The 17,256-nt window shown below is 46.3% G+C and overlaps 1 pseudogene; it reads right to left on the reverse strand.

The window, feature by feature from the left end:
• Positions 1-634: 634 nt before the first annotated feature.
• On the reverse strand, positions 635-16,639 carry LOC143272594 (cyclin-dependent kinase 4 pseudogene; annotated as a pseudogene).
• Positions 16,640-17,256: the final 617 nt, after the last annotated feature.

A 17,256-nucleotide genomic window follows, 5' to 3' on the forward strand; every position in this document is an offset into this window, starting at 1 on the left:
CCTAAGTCTCTTGTCAGAGTTTGAATATCTAACTCATTTCCCCACCACTGTTACTAAAAGCATTTGGGACCAAAAATAGGTTGTTTTCTCAAGGAAGAAAACAAAGAAGAACACATTTGTTTACATTAACTTTTCATCATTCAATATCTGAGGTTGAAAGTTTAATGATAACAAATATTGGCAGATAAATAGTGGACAGTTATTCCCCTGATTTCTAGAGCCAGTTGAGAACTGCACTGCAGGTCTTATCCTGAAACCCAATTCATCACAGAGTGTTTGGCTGGATCACTAAACACAAGGAGCTTAGAGGTCACTGAAAAACTGGGTCAATTCTTTCATCTGCAGTGGCCTAAAATGTGCTTTGGGGGAGGGGATCAAGATTGTACCCTGGGCAATGAGTGAACCAGACCATCTGAGAGCCAAACTGAAACCCCACATGATGCTCCTTTGAGGTTATCTCAGTAGACATCTGTCCAGAGTGAGCATGATATAAGTTTTGGTGAAACATGAGAATAAATATCATTTTCCAAAATGGAAGTCAATCTGGTCCCATAAACCCGTAGCTTCCTTTCCTCTGAAGTAAGCAAGGGAACTAAGATGGGTCTTCTTGCATGAGCTCTTCAGGACCTTAGTGTCATTGGTTGTCTGACAGGAAGGTACCAAGGTCGGCAACTTTGGGAAAGTTGAAGGCTGAAACTCCTCCAGCATTTGTAGGCACATTGTCTGTAATGACTCCAAGAAGCTGAGACTCACTATCAAAGAAGCCTACTGGCTCAGTGTCACCTTCAGGGTCTGAACATTGGTCTAGCATGGAATAACCCCGTCAAGTAATGTCAGCAAGGCTTGTCCTATAGCACACGCTTGGTGAGTTTCTCTCTACCTTGATTCTTATTCAGATTGGCGACTTCAAAGTATCCCTGGTCTGAACTCAAATCCTTGGGGCTCCATAGAACAGAGAAGGCATCTGAGGCCGGGAAGGAAGCTCAAATTCCTGCCTCCGAGCTCTGAGCCACAAGCCATTTACTCTACAACTACCGGTGTTTCTTTTGGAAGTGGCTGCCCTGCTCTGAGACTCATTCTCAAGTGTAAAATGAGTGAGTGAGTGAGCTGCACGAACCTTGGCTCTGCCATTGCATGAAATATCTTCCTGGGAGGGAGGCTCGCTTCAGAACTTGGCCTCACCACTGCCCGAGGCTGATGAGTGACAGGCACCACGGCTAATCCTCCATAAATAGATGTTCCATAGCTCAAGTCTCAGGATGAATTTATAGCTGGGACTGACATTTAGTAACTTTCAAACAAGACCAATTTGACCTCTAAGAAGAAAATAGCTTTTACTGTCTTTAGACCATTATATTACACATAGCAAGTAGTATATATTTTATTTGAGAAACATAGAGCTCTCATTTTTACTTTAGCTGTAATACTTTAAATATTTATAGCTAATTAATACTTGGTGAAATCTTCTCAGGACAGGAAAATATCCAAAAAATGTCAGTGGACCTGAGAGTTGCAATTGGAGTCACTGAGGCTAATAATGAGTGAGTTTTTAACCTGAAAATCTTCTGTTTCTGTTTCTTTTTTACTGTCTCCAAAAGGCCTTTGCATATGATTAGTACATTTCTTGACTAGTTATATGTGAGTCGTTCAATCATCATAAGAGTTTAGTAAGTGGCAGGAGCATTTGGTATCCACCATTTTCTTAAACTCTCCATGGTTGCAAATGACTATCATTGCAGTTGATCTAAAAGTGAGTCTGAGGCTGTAGAGGCTGGGGAGCCAAGAGTAGAATGCAAATCCAACTTAGCTGTCCAAGAGAACATAATTCTCAGGGAAGAAGATCTACTATTGCCTGCATATTTCTGTGCCTCTCTGTGTTTGCTAATTTTCTCAGCCTTATTACCTAAGACCTGACATGAAGCAGGTATTTAGAAAGAAAGAGGTGTACTGGAGCGGAAGAGATGAAGAGTACTAGCTGATCTTCCAAAGAACCTGGGTTCAATTCCTAGAACATGGCAGCTAACAACCATCTATAAATCAGGTTCCGTGGGGATCTAGCCCTGTTTTCTGGTCTCCGCAGGCACTGCACATACATGGTGCACAGACATATATGCAGGCAAAACACATGTATACATAAATTTAAAAGATTCTAAGACAAGCTTTATAGAAAAAGGTTAATTATGGCTCGCAGTTCTAGTGTTCATCACGACTCACAGTTCTAGTGTTCATCACGACTCACAGTTCTAGTGTTATTCATCATGACTCACGGTTCTAGTGTTCATCATGGTTCACAGTTCTAGTGTCTATCATGGCTCACAGTTCTAGTGTCCATCACTGCTCACAGTTCTAGTGTCCATCATAGCTCACAGTTCTAGTGTCCATCACGGCTCACAGTTCTAGTGATCATCACGGCTCACAGTTCTAGTGTCCATCACTGCTCACAGTTCTAGTGTCCATCGTGGCTCACAGTTCTAGTGATCATCACTGCTCACAGTTCTAGTGTCCATCATGGCTCACAGTTCTAGTGTTTATCACGGCTCACAGTTCTAGTGTCCATCATGGCTCACAGTTCTAGTGTCCATCACGGCAAACAGTTCTAGTGTCCATCATGGCTCACAGTTCTAGTGTTATTCATCACGGCTCACAGTTCTAGTGTTATTCATCACGGTTCACAGTTCTAGTGTTATTCATCACTGCTCACAGTTCTAGTGTCCATCACTGCTCACAGTTCTAGTGTCCATCACGGCTCACAGTTCTAGTGTCCATCACGGCTCACAGTTCTAGTGATCATCACGGCTCACAATTCTAGTGTCCATCATGGCTCACAGTTCTAGTGTCCATCATGGCTCACAGTTCTAGTGTTTATCACGGCTCACAGTTCTAGTGTTATTCATCATGGCTCACAGTTCTAGTGTCCATCACGGCTCACAGTTCTAGTGTCCATCACGGCTCACAGTTCTAGTGTCCATCACGGCTCACAGTTCTAGTGTTATTCATCATGGCTCACAGTTCTAGTGTCCATCACGGCTCACAGTTCTAGTGTCCATCATGGCTCACAGTTCTAGTGTTATTCATCATGGCTCACAGTTCTAGTGTCCATCACGGCTCACAGTTCTAGTGTCCATCACGGCTCACAGTTCTAGTGTTCATCATGGCTCACAGTTCTAGTGTTATTCATCATGGCTCACAGTTCTAGTGTCCATCACGGCTCACAGTTCTAGTGTTCATCATGGCTCACAGTTCTAGTGTTATTCATCATGGCTCACAGTTCTAGTGTTATTCATCACGGCTCACAGTTCTAGTGTTATTCATCATGGCTTACACAGTTCTAGAGGATACAGCCTGTTACAGCAGAGAAGATAGGTGACAGGAGTGAGGGACAACTGGCCATACTATGTCCACAGTCAGAAAAGAGAGAGCTATGACTGCCAGTGTTCAGCTTTCTTTCTCTTTTTTATTTAGTCTAGAACCCTAGCCCATGCCTTGGTGCCACCCACACTCAGGGTAGACCTTCCCTGGCTAATTTAAACCTTTCTGAAACACCTTCATAGACACATCCAAATGTATGTTTCCATAGTGATTCTAGGTCCATCAAGGAAATGGTGAAAATTAACTATCACTCTCCCAGCTCATATTTTGAAGCCCTAACCCTTAATGGGATATCAGGAAATGGGGTTTTGAGAGGTGGTTGAATTTAGATGAGCTAGTGAGAGTGATGGGTCCTCGGGACAAGATTACAGTATTTAGAAGAAGAAAGAGCCTAGAAACTATTTGCTCTGTTATGAAAGGACACGGTGGGAAGATGGCCACCTGCAAACCAGGAGGAGGCTCTTGACCAACACTGGACCCACCGACAGATCCTAGACTCCTACATCTTGAACTAGAAGAAATACATTGCTATTGTTTGAGCCACTGAGTCTATAGTGTCTCAGAATAGTAAGCCGTGTTGACTAAGACAGTACTTAACTTCCCAAGGAAAGGTACCTATTGAGAAAAGGCGATAGGAAGAAGCTATGAGACCGAATCACCATAGACATGTGCTCATCTAAAATGAGGAGCTAAAGCAAATCCTGGAACCCTGCTCAGTATGAACCATTCTTCTGCTTCTTAGAACAAATAGCAACAATAGCAAACAAAATCAAGCAAACAAAAATCCTTCTCATATGCAGGGATAGGTAACTCTATACTGATGCCCTATTTCCAGAGGCAAAATACATCCTCTGAATACAAAGTCCTTCCTCTTACCCCACCTTAACTCACTTGATTGGTTTTCTCTTTCTCTAGACTCCCAAATGGGAAGGGTCATAGAATCTCATGCCCTTTGCCACTTTACGTCTGCTACCCATGGGCCCAGATCAGGATCCTTATCAGATAGTATTATTGGCAAGTGCTGCTTTACTTGCGCAGAGTCTCTTTGGATCTTTGATCATATCCAATCCATCTAAGGGATTCCACCCATCCAAAGCCAATACCTGCATCTCGGTGTCGAGGCAAAGATGGCCCACGTGGGTTAAAAGTCAGCATTTTCCACAGCAGCTGTGTTTCAGAGTCCTTGTGGGAGTTTGAATGTAACTGGCCCCATTAGCTCATAGGAACTGGCACTATTAGGAGGTGTGGCATTGCTGGAGTAGGTGTGGCCTTGTTGGAGGAAGTGTGTCACTGTGGGGGTGGGCTTTGAGTCTTCTTTGCTCAAGCAAAGAAGTTCAGTGTTACACTCAGACTCCTTCCTGTTGCCTGCAGATCAAGATCTTAGCTCCTTCTCCAACACTATGGCTGCCTGCATGCTACCATGTCCCACCATGATGACAATGGACTAAACTTGTGAAACTGTAAGCCACCCCAATTAAATGTTTTCCTTTATAAGAGTTGCTATGGTCATGGTCTCTCTTCACAGCGACAGAAACTTTAAGACAATCTTCCCACCACTGACTGCACTGACAAGTGAAGCTATCTGGGGAAAGGAAAAGGACATTTGGAGGCCAGTCATCCTCTGGATGCAGTCTAATCAGACCAAAGACTGCCTAATGGTCAGCTTCAGAGTTTCCACAAAAGAAGCAAAGGTACAGCCTACACAGAACTTCAGTGGCATGGTAACAGCATGTAAAACCACATGTGTAAGGGCCATCTGGCAGCTGTAGATTCTGATTAGGCCAAATTCAGTGAACTCGACTGTCCCACTACTTTTCACTAGAACATTCTTTGGGTTCAGGTCTCAGTAAATGATGCAATTCATGTGAAAGAAATGCACATCAGATCCTTAGTGATCTCAAGTGGTGGGGTGCTTTGTCCAGATATGTCCACAGGTCCTGGTCTATATGTTCAAACACTGGGGTCACCTTGATCTCTCAGTCACACTGGAAAGTGGCACAGACCTCTATCAGCTGGACAATATTGGAATACTCAAAAACCTCCAGGCTCCTCAAAGGCTACTGAATGAACTGTGCAGATGGGAAGGCCTCTTCCAGGCTTCTGTCATTGAGCAATGTCACAATCATGAAGGCCACAAAGTAGCCACTCTAGGGAATCACAATCCTTGTACCCTGTCCCATAAGCACTTATAGCAACTTCAGCTACTGGCTCATCTGTAGAGAGAGCTGTTTGGGGATTGGGGAATGCCTTTGCCACTGGCCAAGAGATGCAGGGTAGACGGTACCCCTGACTTGGTCCTGATATAGGTGAGGCACAGGTTGCTATAACAATCCCTTCACCTGGACTCTACCATGTGACTAGCCACCACAGAGGTAGGCAAACCTAGAAGGGATTTTTTTTTAAATTTTTCTTTTGACAATCTGGGATCTAGTCAAGTGCTCTGTGCATGACAAGCAAGTGTGCCCCACCACTGAGCTACAGCCTCAGGTGTGTGTGACAGGCAAGTGTGCCCCTCCACTGAGCTACAGCCTCAGGTGTGTGTGACAGGCAAGTGTGCCCCACCACTGAGCTACAGCCTCAGGTGTGTGTGACAGGCAAGTGTGCCCCACCACTGAGCTATAGCCTCAGGTGTGATTGACAGGCAAGTGTGCCCCACCACTGAGCTACAGCCTCAGGTGCGCGAGACAGGCAAGTGTGCCCCACTACTGAGCTACAGCCTCAGGTGTGCGAGACAGGCAAGTGTGCCCCTCCACTGAGCTACAGCCTCAGGCCTGTCTTTTTTTTTATTTTGAAACATTGCACTTGTTTGTACATGTGGGTCTGTATATAAGCACACCTGTGTGCCATGATGACTTGAAGGAGTCAGTTTTCTCCTTCTACTATCGGATTCCTGGGGGTCAAGGTCAGGGGACCAGGCTGGGTTAGAGTGTGCCTTTACTCACTGGACCATCTTGCCAGCTCTGTGCTATATAAATGCTATGTTTACCTCCACTCCTCTCTCATCCAGATAAACCTACTCTAAGACAGTGTCTCTCCCAGAGCCAAAACACAGTCTCAAAGCCAGAGTACTTCATGGAGACATGGCTATAACCCAACATCTCATCTCCACCAAGATCTGTCCCTCAAAAGGCCGGGTCATTGTCTTTTATTAGTGCACTGCCCACTCTATTTAACCCACCTACAATGCTTTCCTCTATCTTAACCCTAACTCTAACCCTATCTAAATATTTCCTAGAAGTCACACCAAAACCTACCTGTACTATTCTGTATTCTGTATGACTGTGCCTTTCAATTGTGGTCTCAAGATCAGTGGTGTTTGGGTGTTGTTGTTTTTGTTTTGATTTGTTTATTTCTGAGACAGGGTTTCCCTTCATAGCTCAGGCTGGCCTTGAACCCTTGCCTCAGCCTCCTTGAGTGCTAAGATGAATGTACCACCAGGCCCAGGCAGCAATATATCTTTGATAATGTTCTAATTGGCTCTGATACATGAGCTGGCTTGGGACTTTACGAAGTTACTTCTCCCCATCCTCACCCTGACTGTGCAAATCCCCTCCACTTGCCATATTCATATGGTCACTGTTACTGGCAGATTTGGCAAAAACCTAGGTGCTACCTAGTGCTAGGACTTTCTCACATCACCTCCTTCCTTCATCCCTCCTCCTCCTTCTATTTAGACCAATCAGGATATCTCACCTGGATTACCAATGTGGCTTCCCAGCCAGTATCTCTGAATCCAGGCTTCCTGTCTATCAGCTGTGAGAATTATCTACCTAAAATGCTAATTGTGTCCCTCTTGTGCTTCTCAGAGTCCCTGCCACATCTCTGTAACAGTTCATCTGGTGCCTCACAAGCAATGGGCATGTGCAGGGCAACCTTTGAAGGTAGCATCAAACCTTCAACAGTCAGAGCCCAGAGCCATCTGGGGTGTCTCATGAAGAGAGAGTGAGGGGAACAGGCCTTTTTCTGAATCTGTCTGTCAGGCCACCTGGCTTTTAACTCTCTCTAGCTACCATCCTAGCTTAAGGGTTTATTAGGCTCTTAAACTCAGAGATATATTGTTATGGTCTGAGAGTTATGTATTCCCCAAGCTGATAGCTTGAAATCCAGTTCACTTTGAGATGATTTGGAGATGGGAAGTTAAGGTCTTCACACGTAGGATCAGTGCTCACACAGGAGAGGCCTGAGAGGGTCTTTGCCTTGTGACATTACATAAAAAAGATGGCCGTCTATTAATCAGGAATGGGCCTCCAGCAGCCACTGAATCTGCTGGCAGCTTGATGGCGGACAGCCCAGCCCTCAAAAGTATGAGAAATAAATTTGTTTACAAGCTTCCCATCCTGTGGTAATTGGTTGCAGCAGGTCAAAAGAGCCAAGGCAGAACCCCAGTGGTCAAAGGTCTCATCACAGGGGTCGGATCGCCTACCTGTCTGGGGGTATCTTACTTACTTCTCTACTGCTGTGATAGAACACCATGACCAAGGCAATTTATGAAAGAGATCATTTAATCTGGGGCTTACAGTTTCAGAGGGCCATGACCTCTGGAGCATGAAGTATGACAACAGGAAAGTAGGCATAATGCTGGAGCAGTAGCTCAGAGCTTACATCTTGAGGCACAACCCTGAGGCAGAGAGCTAATTGGGAATGGTGTGGGCTCTTGAGACCTTAAAGCTCACTCCCCAGTGACACACCTCCTCTAGCAAGGCCGTACCTCCTAATCCTTCCCAAACAGTTCTTACAATTGGAGACCAAACATTGAAATTAATGAGCCTAAGGGAGCCATTCCCATTCAAACCGCCATGGGGATGGCCTGGCTCTGCAGAGATGCCACCTTGGTTAAGTCTGCCAGCTTTGTGCTTTGGATTTCAGCCTTAGGAGGAGAGTTGTACCTGCCCCATAAGGATGCTCAGGGAATGTTTCTGTTCTCATCTCTCTCTGTCTCACGTGGAAAATAGAGCATGGCAGCCACCACAATGACAGAACACTTGCAGCAGTCAGAAAGCCATTCTGGCTAGAGCCGTCTTGAGTCATGGGACAAGAGCACACAGGCTTAGGGCCTGACTGGAGCTCAGTGCTGTAAATAGCAGCCACCTTTGGCTATACAGCAGCATGGCCACCCTCTAACACAGAGCAAGCAGGGCACAGAGGAGAGAGGCAAGGAGATGGGAGGGTACTGGTCTGCGTCAGGAGTGGGACAACCAAGCTGGGGTGAAGGCAGTGTGGGGAGGCTCAGCAGGTAGAGGAAAGAACCAGCACATTGCATTGTAAGTGGCTTCAGAGGGAGGGCAGTGCCCCGCCTCCAAGACACAAAGAGCCTTGAGGGTAGGTGTCTGGAGCTATGACTAATGAGGCTCACAGTAGCTGACTGACACAAGCCAAGGAGAATCAAATCACCATTCATCTGAAATTTAAAATTCAGATCCCACTTATGAGAGTACACTATCAATCATTACGTTTAAGTTGACTCTAGCTGCCTTTGTGAATCACATACTTGTATTACGCTCTGTGTTTATGTTACAGGTTAATTTGTTTACTAAGCCATTCAAAGTATTTCAGCGGTGCTTAAAACCCTCCCAGTCCTGTAGGAGCAGTTTTAAAATATATATATTAGCAAGTCAATGATGTATTTATTTACAGCATCTCACTACCTAGACCAGGGTGGCTTTAAACTCTTGGCGCTCCCACCGCAGCTTTCCGAGTGCTGGGAATACAGTTATGAGCCACCACACTCAGCAAAGTGAGAGACTTTGAAAATGGAAGCAGAACAAAAACAAGTCGAGAGCTGAGTCTCCCAAACCTTTAGTTTTACAAACTAGACCACGGAGCATTGTGTCCCCCAGATATATAGGTTCCAGTCTTAGCTCCCAGGAACGAAGATTATGATCGTATTTGGAAATTATCTTGTTAAAGGTGTAATTGGTTAAGATGAAGTCATGCTGGCATAGGGTGGGCCTTAACCTAGTGTGGTTTCTGTTCTTTCAAGAAGAGAGACTTGGAGTGAACACCACGTAGAAACCTGGAAAAGCCAGGGGACACCACAGATGGCCAGCAGATCTCAGAAGCCAGAAGGAAGAAAGGAAGGGAGCCTGGCCTTGTTAACACCCCCATTTTAGCTTTTATTTTCCAGAACTCTGAAGTAATGCATTTCTGTGCGGTCAACCCACTCTGAGGCAGTTCTACAGCACTTCAAGGAACTGAATGTCCAGGTGACTTGTCCTGTCTCCCCAGCTTCTATTGGTGGTCTGGATATCTGTTCGAAGAGGCTCCCTGCCTTGACTGTGTTGGTCTCCACTAGGCTGCGTGCAGGACTGAAGTTGTGCATTTGTAGCTCAGCACATAGAGCTTGCTCTTCAATGTAGGCGTGAGCAAAGGGATGGGTTGCTAAGAATGTTAGGGATTCACCATGGCTGCATCCACTCTTGACCTTTAGCCCTTCCATGTTGAACTGCTTCCTTACTAAGTAGGTATGTGAATGTGCAGCTGCACACTTGACCTTTGCCATTTGGGGTGTTGTATTGTTTAGTTGTGGTACTGGGTATTGGACCTGAGGCCTTGGACACACTAGGCAAGCACTGTACCAGCTCTATCCAGCCCTGGTTTTACTTTTTAGATAAATTCATCTTAGTGTGTGTGTGTGTGTGTGTGTGTGTGCAAGTGAGCGCAGGTGCCTATAGAGGTCAGAGGCATTGAATAGCCTTGTCTTATTTTTAAAAATTATATGTATGTGTGTGTGTTTGTATGATGGTATATACAAGTGAGCGCAGGTGCCCATAGAGGTCAGAGGCATTGCATGGCCTTGGAGATGGCATTATAGGAAGTTGAGTGCTGCCTGACATGGGGGCTGGGAACCAAACTAGCCTTTGGAAGAAATAGTGTGTGCTCTTACCTGCTGAGGCATCTGTCCAGCCTGTTTTTACTTTTTACTTTGATACAGGTCCTATTAAATTGCCAAAGCTAGCCTTGAATTTTCTGTGTAGTCCAGGTTAGTTTTGAGCTTTCAGTTCTCCTGCCTCAGCCTCCTTGGATTACAAGTCTGTGTCAAAGGCTCAGTTTCTTTGGAGATTTTTTTTTTAAAAAAAGACCAGTTACAGACTTTCCTTACTGCTTTCCCTACAAAACTAATCCTTGTAGTTAAAAATAACATTGTGGTCACATTTGAGTTTATGGAAGCTGTAGTCCAGCTTCCTCCTTTTCCAAACCCTGGACAGGTGCATGCACACACACACACACACACACACACACACACACACACACACACACAAATGTGTGGTAGGTGTGATGTTGCCAGCATCATTTGATTTGATATATTGTACCATTTACAATTACTTTGATGCAACTTTTATACATAGGCAGCCATTTAACTGAAAATAGTCATGTTACCGTTAAACACATCCGTTATGGAAAAGTGACGAACATAACCAAAGAAGAAAGGCTGGTAAATCAAAAGGCAAGCCACTGAAGTCAATGTCTTTTCAGAAGTTTTTAGACATGTTAAAGTTTTCAAACTGTGTGACCTTGGAGGTATCCAGTCTATGCCTCTCTAGAAGCTGCATTTTCTAACTCATTTTTAAATCCAAATGAAGTTCTTTCTAACAGAATGAGCGTGACTTGAACTTGGAGCTGTCCGGTCAGCCACAGAGGTGAGAGGGCAGCAGATGGAAACATGGTGACTAGGCACGTACCATCTGAGAAAAAGATTCCACAAAATCAAGTTCTCAGGACAGCTAGCAGGAATCAGTCACTGAAGGAGAAGAGTGTCCTGCTACACTGGACAGGCCTCTTGCTCAGTGGTCAGAATCCCTGCCTGCTGTGGTTTAGACAATATGATGTGGCAAATCTAGCCAACTTTGACCCTTCAGGGTACACACTTGAGGGCACAAGGGTCTCTGATGTGTTACTTGGTTCCTCTTTCTTGGATTGATCACTCAGGACCATCTACTTACCATGCACTATGAATTTCAGTAGCTTGCCTCTTGGTTAGCCAGAGTATGGTTTAAACTAATAGTCAGTTTAATAACTTCAGCTTTGAACACTTTTTTTTTTCTTAACATTTAAAAGTACTCTTGCTGGGCGTTGGTGGCGCACGCCTTTAATCCCAGCACTCGGGAGGCAGAGCCAGGTGGATCTCTGTGAGTTCGAGGCCAGCCTGGGCTACCAAGTGAGCTCCAGGAAAGGCGCAAAGCTACACAGAGAAACCCTGTCTCGAAAAACCAAAAAACAAAAAAAAAAACTCTGTTCATAGGCTGTGTGACCCTAGTCTTTGGAGCCCTGATGATTGCAAGGGGTTCCCTTGGATTACCCCAGGAGAAGCTAACCACAGAAACACACCATCCCCTTGGAAAAAGCAAGGCAGAATCTGATGTTTTTAGGAATCAAGCATGTTATAGCATACATTAAGATTCAAAATATATGTGCTCAGTGAATTTGGGACTAGCAGGTGTGTATAAATATAAGTCAAGCCAAAAGAACCATCTTAACAAAAGCTGCTGTGGTGGCATCCAGGGGCTGGCACTCCTTGTGACTTTAGGAATTCCAAAATGCAGAGGCTGTTTCTCCTGGGGGGAAAAGAGAAGGCTGTGTAAGAGAATGCAGAGGCTCCCAGGACTCTCCATGACCTTTAACCCACGTAAACATGAACTCCAAACATGTCAGCAAACAAATCTCCAACCCCACGTTCTCAGCCAGGGGCCCAGGGGCTGTGTGGGAGGCATGAGATCCAAGGGCCTTGGGTTATATGGCTCCTGTTACCACCCACTCTGGTGAAGCTCCTGGTGCAGACCCACCGCCAGCATTGCGGAGGCCAGTGCATCCTGGTAGCATGTTCCCTCTGCGCTGGGCAGGCTGTGACTACAGGAGGCAGCCAGTTGCCGCCCTGAGCACCAGGATCCCCCTGCAAGGCTGCAGTCCCCCTTTTCTCTATTTGCTGGCTGAAAGATCCCTGCAGACATGGATGATTTTGTATTCTCAGGAATCAAATAAAGTAGCACTTTTATTGTTATTCTGAACACAGGCAAATGCATCCATAGGCATGTGTTCAGGCACATACTTCCGGCACAACTGGGAGGTGGTACCAATGCAAAAGAGGCCTGTGGTGTACACACCAAGCCTATGCCACAGCTGTGGGCATCTCAGCAAGTAGGCCTCTGTGCACAAACCAAAGCATCGTTCTGGAAAATATTTTTACAACACCTGCAGCCGTGTGCTAGGAACAGGACTAAGCATGGAGACGACCAAGCAGAGTGACTTCCTGCCCTTCCATGCTTACATTCTAGAGGAAGGACAATTGGCATTTTAAAGGGGGTCTAGAAGTACCAGGAACACTCCGATGGGGCAGAGCTGTAGCGCTGTTGGATAAAGGAAGAGGGGGCGCATGCGTCTGAGGGAGCCCATCCCAGGCAGAGGAACCAGGAGTAGTAGGCATGTGCTTGCCTTATTCAAGCAAGAAACACACACACACACACACACACACACACACACACACACACACACACACACACACACGAAGATGCCAGTGAGAGAGAACAGGAGAACGGCAGGAGGGGCAGGCTGCCCTGGGGAGGTTTGGAGTCAGGGAGTGTTAGGGGCAGTGTGTTCTACGTGGACATACTCTGGAAGAGGAATTCCCTCAGAAGTCTGGGCCATGTCTGCTGAAGAATTTTCTGGGTGACCAACGATCCACTATCACCTCTCCGCCCGGTGCCCCACGGTCTGGGAATGTCCTTCCTTTCTGGGCCTCCAGGGAAGGTGATCTCGGAGAGAGATGGGACAGTCGGTGCCAGAGCCTCCCTCTTGGTACAAGTTCAGGTGAAGGAGAAGCTTAGCTCCCTGCTGGTCCCAGATCAGGTGTAACATGGCTGCATGTGGCTGACCGCTTGCCTCTGCCCTTTGCTTTGGAGTCACCTCGCCAGCCCCGCTTGTCTTCCTTTCTTATCAATCAAAATATCAGTTCTGGTATCCCCCAACCCCACCCTCGCACTGCCACTGGACATCCCCTCCTGACGTCAGCCCTCACTGCCTAAGCCACACCAGCACATGGGGGAGGGGGGCAGATTGTGAGTAACAACTTTACTTCCTAATATTGTGTTGAAAGAACAACTTTGGGGCGGGGATAACATGGTGGTAGTTTCTCATAGTTTTGAAGTTGTAAGACAAATCCCAGGCAATGTCATGGGTTCTCTCTCCATCTTACCTCCACAGGAAGGAAAAGAGGGAGGACACAGGGCTCTCCTCCTACTCTGTGAATGTGAGAACATGAGTTCCTGTCTGTTCTTCTTCCTCTGTCACCAACCTGACATGGTCTCCAGGGGACCCCCTCTGCCCATCTGCTCCTCACCCCACCAGACAGGGGAAGACAGGACAGAGATTTTATTCTCCTGCTACCCACAGGCTATCCTGAAGTTTAATTCTGAGAACCAGACTAAGGCTCACACTTCCAATGGATTCCATTTTTCTGCCCATCAGCCCAGCCCTTCAGGTTCATCTTCCCTGTGACTGTGTCCCAATGCCCTTGACTGGCTTGTTGGGAGCTCTGGGCTGTGGGCTTGCTCTCCAGCTGGCCTGGATGCTCTTCCGCCCAGACTCACTGTCCTTTGTCTGTCCTGGAGCTCCGTTCCAACCACACCGACTAACCACGCCATCTGTTGTCCTGCTCGGGTTCCCCCTGTGGCTCTCACCAACTATGACCTTTTGGCCATGGATTTATATCTTGGTTTATGACCTGTCTTCCTCCCAATGACACAGGCAGCTGAAATGGGGGCCAGAGTATTGCTTCTTGTGGTGACAGAGTTCCTGGAATGGGAAGGATCGCAATAAACTCAAATGGGGCAAAACAGGATCAAGTTTGTAGTAGTAACACAGCTATGACTCACTCTCTCTCTCCATATATGTATATACGTGTACACACACACACACACACACATATATATATGAGAAGCATATGAGGGAAAGATGTTCAGGAAGTTAGAGTGGTTTTCCAAAGGCCTCAAAGTCAGCAGCAGAACTCAGAGCTAGAAGCTCAGGTCCTGATACCCTGGACCAATGCTCACTCACCATCAGCCCTCCCATCCCCAGTTGCTTTGGGGAGTTGGGCCTCTCTCTCTCTTTTTCCTGTTACTTCTGCCAAAGCTGGCTAGGTGAGGGGATCTTGACCAAACTGGACAAGGACTTTGATCATCAAAGGGCAAGAACTTGAAGAACCTTGCAAGGTGATCCGGCTAATCAGGAGCAATGATGACAGTATCCCCTTTCTCCTAAATGTACGCCCCACCCGAGGCTCCGGGCCCCTCTCTGAGTGTCAGCATCACCGGCTGACGCCTCTGGCATGCAGTGATTTGTTTCCTGCAGATTCTTAACAAGCTGGGCCTCTTCATCTTTGCGTTAAAGCTGAGAGTATATCTGCTGGGCCCTAGGGAGATGTGGTGGGGTGCTCCCTAGGATAATAGCTCACCTGCATGACTATCCTCCGAGGCTCCCACAGACTGGGCTGAACCTAAGGGCACACACCTTCTCCTTTGCACTAACTCAGAGATGATCATCGGGGTAGCTGGAGGCTCCAGTAGAGATCACGAAGGCCAAACCACCTCAAAAGCAAGCAGTTCAGTCAGCACTTTGCAAAGATGGAGCAACACATGCTCGAGTGCCACAGCGTAAAGCCAGCTCTGGGCTTCCAGGCTGTTCTGTGTCCTCCCTTCTCCCAACATGCACTCACACAGGCCTCACCCACACACGCCGTTGTATTATTTGGTCAGCAGCAGGCAGCCGCAGACTTGGAACAAGGAAACAGAGACATATGTCTAATGATCTGTAGATGGTAAATTAGACAGACTCTGAGCTGTTCCCACGGGGCAGAATGAGGTTCCGAGGGAGGCACAGAGTCACGAGAAGTCAACAGACAGAGACTTGCTCGAGGTTTGGGAAAGGAGTGGCTTGGTTGGCTAGACAGCTCCAAGAGCAGAAAAAGGACTGAACCTGGGCACACACCTTCCCTGGTTAGCCTCCGATTGGCAGTGTGCTGGGGCTACAAACGTCCCCGTGGCCCTCCACCCTGAGGTCATAAGACATCTTAAAGTCACCTTTCTCCTAAAGTCACTGTGGCCTTGTGGCTGGTGAGGCCAGCTTTTATCTCTGCATCCCAAATGCACCTACTTTGATTTTTTTTAAATATAGTACCATAAACATGGAGTTTACATTTGTTTTTCATTTTGTCTTTGCTGTGATTTAGTCTAGAGAGCACTCTGCCACAGGTAGCGTGCTTAGAGAGGCTCTGTCAAAATGGTCTCAAAACCCATGCAGCTGATATTGTGAGATTGCTGTGTGTGCCCCTCAGAATGTTAGCGTCTCTGATCCTGCTTCCTCAAATGAAATACGGAGATTAAAATAGCGCCTCCTGTACTGAGCTCCTGTCAGCATCCAAACATGTAACACAGCACACCAAACATTCTTGCCAAGTTACTGACACACAGAGACTACTCAAAGATGCTGATGTTGCTATTATTATCCTTAACATCATCTTTATAATCTGTACAAGAAATTGCTCCTGGCAAGGGAGTCCTTAGGAATGTAATGGAAGGGACATTCTGGAAGGGACCCATCTGTTGCATTTGAATAATAAACATTCCCCAAGTTAACATGTGTGCAGGCTGTAGGCATTATTCATTGTGGCGTTCATGAGAAGGTAAATGAAGAAACATTTTAGGACAGCCAACAATTCCTGCTCCTCAAAGTGTGCTTTGGGAGGTCTCCTGAGCTTTGGTGCACACTTCTAGTACTTGTGGCGGAGGCATGACAGGGAAGTTATATCTGGTGTATGTGTGGTAGAGGGAAGTTATATTCTGGTGCACATGTCCTAGAGAGAAGTTATATCTGGTACACGTGTATTAGAGGGAAGAGATAGTCTGATACACATGTAGAGGGAAGAGATAGTCTGATATACATGTGGTGGAGGGAAGTTACATTTGGTCCCAAGATTTTCATGTTTTGTTCGCTTGTTTTTTGAGACAAGGTCTCACACTGTAGTCTAGGCTAGTCTCAAACTCATCCACAGAGCACTTGCCCTCACTGCCTAAGAGGTACCAATTCTGTGTGTTTTACTTTCTGGAAATTCATCTTCACAGTCACAGCACACACCTGTCAGGCTCAGAGCAGATTATATTTTTACCTAGGTTCCTGACGCAGAAGGCTCCCTCCTTACTGAGAAGATGCCATATCTATCAGCTTCGTTACTGACGGTAGCAATAGAGAAGAGCTCCGTGTTGAGTTTGAAAGCTTGGTTCATTATTTCAGTTTGTCCCATTCCCTCTCCTCCTGTCCTAGTTTACACTCTCCTGCTGTCATAAAACAGTTACCAGAAGCAATTTGGAAAGAAAGGAGTTCTTCAGCTCACATTTTACAATCCATACTCAAAGGAAGCCAGGGCAACAGCTCAAGGCAGGAACCTGGAGGCAGGAACTGCAGCAGAGGCCATGGAGAAATGCTGCTGTCTGGCTGGCTCCCCGTGGCTTGCTCAGGCTGCTTTCTTATCAATCCAGGACCGCTGCCCAGTGAGTTTTGCCCGACCACATCAATCAATAGTCAAAAAGAAAATGTCCCACAGACATGCTCACAGGCCAATCTGATGAAGGCAATTCCTCATCTGACAATTGTCCTCTTCCCAGGTGACACTCGTTTGTGTCAAGTTGTCTGGAACTAACTAGCACAGCTCCTATGAAGAGAACTGTGACATTTTTGCAAACTCCCCAAGCTTCTATGGGGGTTATAAATAGGCCAAGGCACGGTGAGCTCATTTCAAAGGAATATGAACAAAATTTGGGAAGTGGAAAAATTTGTACAAATTTCACAGAAGACATTTAGAAAATGTTCAGAAGTCCCATTTTGTGGACAAAGCCAGTGTCT

The sequence above is a fragment of the Peromyscus maniculatus genome, chromosome 4, assembly GCF_049852395.1.
Source record: "Peromyscus maniculatus bairdii isolate BWxNUB_F1_BW_parent chromosome 4, HU_Pman_BW_mat_3.1, whole genome shotgun sequence".
In the NCBI taxonomy this organism is placed as follows: Eukaryota; Metazoa; Chordata; class Mammalia; order Rodentia; family Cricetidae; genus Peromyscus; species Peromyscus maniculatus.